The sequence below is a fragment of the Notothenia coriiceps genome, unplaced genomic scaffold (genome assembly GCF_000735185.1).
Source record: "Notothenia coriiceps isolate Sejong01 unplaced genomic scaffold, NC01 NC01_scaffold00037246, whole genome shotgun sequence".
Classification (NCBI taxonomy): domain Eukaryota; kingdom Metazoa; phylum Chordata; class Actinopteri; order Perciformes; family Nototheniidae; genus Notothenia; species Notothenia coriiceps.
In genome coordinates, this window is record NW_011369947.1 from 7864864 (window position 1) to 7867242 (window position 2379).

Here is a 2379-nt window from a genome sequence, read left to right on the forward strand (position 1 = left end):
TTCGGAAAGTGGCGCTGTACCTTAATAATATGAAGGCTTGTATTCGCGTGCATTTCCTGTTCGGAAAGTGGCAATGTACTGAGAGGGGAGGTGTCCAGAGATTAGTGCCTGCAGGCAGGCTCCATGGACCTGTCAGCTCCGGACTGTGCAAAATGAGTACATGAAGCGCTACGTCATGAACGCAATAAATCTACCCTCGTGGGGGCGCGCTCATGTGATTGGCTTAGAATTGAGGAGACATCTGATTGGCTATAGATAGAAAAAAATACAAGTACGAATCGGCTGACCATCAGGGGAGTCTCAAAAAACCCACACACGAATTCGCAGCGATCCGCGCACAGAAAGCGTTTTGTGTTTGCAGGTTCAGGGGATTTAAACGGAAAACTAATATATGTGGATCAAAAATTCACATTTAAAACTTTTTTCTGTATTTGGATTTTATTTACATGTATATGAAACGGAACACATTTGTGTGTGCATTGAAAAACACAAGTGTGGACGCGGAAATACAAGTGTGAATCCTTTTGCGGATCATAAAATACAAGTGTGAATTTTTCTGTGTGCATGTGTGTATTATGAGACTATTCTGAGCCCATAACATATTTGCTGCGATTTGAATAATTTTTAGCATTACAAGTTGCTTAGAGCTAAGAATATTACACATATGTATTGTTCACAATGTAGTTTTATCAAAATACCTTTGAATGTGCAATCGGTTGTCCTTGAGACGGTGTCATCTGAACACTTAGACCCCTCTACCCCCAACAACAGGCTTGGTGAGAGGCAGAAACTGTGACTAAGATTGGGCAGTACCCTTGTTTGTAATAGGACACTTGAATGTTCAGTTTTGATGTTTAATATAAAAAAACAAAAACAAATGCAGACGAGACATGTAATAATGTTGGTGTTCAGAGAATTGAGGACACAAATCACCAGACTTCAGAGATCAGAAATCCTTTATTCCTCCAACAGCGGGGATATTTACAGTGTTACAGCAGCAGAAGAGAGACAGTGGAGATAAAAGAAATAAATTAAGAGGCTAACATATAAAGAAGAGGCAAACACATGTGTCATCAAATTAAAAAAAGTACACAACCATGCTAAAAATAACTACCAGTATAATAAAAGTAGGTGAAGTTAAAAGTAAGTGAACCTGATGCAAGTTTTAACAATAAAAAAATTATTCTGCACTTGAGAATTGTGATTGAACAACAATTATGTATTTTTCAGGCAGGGTCTTAGTATCTATCTATGATAATAATAACTTGTAAAACATTTGAATGCTGACAAATGTTTACTAGGGATGATGGTACATCATGTTTTGTTGCTGAACTCCTATAGTTCTTTTGAAAGCGAACCATCTTCTTAAGATCCGAAGCTCCTTCAGTAATCTCCCCTTTATTCACCCCTAATTGCGATCATTATTCCACGAGACGGCAAGTGATACCATTATAGCCGTCGCTTCAGTCGAGACGTCTCCATTTCGCTTGCTCTCGCCTGATTCCCCCCTTGGCTGTCAATCCAATCCAATTCATTTTATTTATATAGCACATTTAAAAACAACAGAGTTGAACAAAGTGCTGTACATCAACAACTGTATAAAAACATAGCATAAATACATAAAAAACAGACAGGACATGAAACAAATGTAAAACACAAGACAATGTAACCAGATCAGAAGCCACAGACTGAAAAACTCTCCTGCATGACGTAAAAACAATACAAAACACTAATAAGATAAAAAACCCAAATTTAAAAGCACAAGTGTCATACCTGGCCAGTAAAAGCCAGGGAAAATAAGTGGGTTTTTAAACGAGATTTAAAAACAGGCAGAGTTGGAGCAAGTCTAACCTGGAGGGGCAAGTCGTTCCGGGGTGCTGTTGGGCGGTGCAGGCGAAGGAGGGCGTCGTGTCTGGTGCTGCGGCTGGTTTAGGCCTCGGGGATTTGGGGTGTCCAGGCAGGAGGGCCGTGTCAGCAGGCCTCTCTCGAGTGGAGGCGTGGGTGGGTGTGGTGATGTTTAAAAGATCGCCAGTACGGGTGGGCGTAAGCGCGGTTTTGGGCTTTTATGCAAACAGTAAACATTTGTTATTGATTTCTTTAAAGCTAGGGTAAGCCAGGGTGAAAGGAGGCGATGGTACAGGTGTAATGGTTCACGGCCTGCCTGTCCTTGGTAAGGAGGCGCGACAGGCGGCATTCTGACAGGGTGTAGGGCGTGACGCCGGGGTGCAGGAAGCACTTGGGTGGCGGGGGAGTCCAATATGGAAAGGGCATTTGCGGGGGGGGTAATGGCAGTTTAGGTGATATAGAAGACGGAGGTGTAGAGGGCGTTTGTCACAAGTCAGTAAAGAAGGAGGAGAGGGGCTTGACCTTTTGCTGAGT

General features: G+C 42.2%; 1 long non-coding RNA gene across 1 annotated transcript in view; it reads right to left on the bottom strand.

The window, feature by feature from the left end:
• Positions 1-2224: 2224 nt before the first annotated feature.
• The window catches only part of LOC104965686 (uncharacterized), an 8440-nt gene continuing 8285 nt past the window's right edge, over positions 2225-2379 (bottom strand). Inside the window, exon 3 of the long non-coding RNA XR_800564.1 lies at positions 2225-2235. This is a non-coding gene — a long non-coding RNA (uncharacterized lncRNA). The remainder of the gene's footprint in view (positions 2236-2379) is intronic.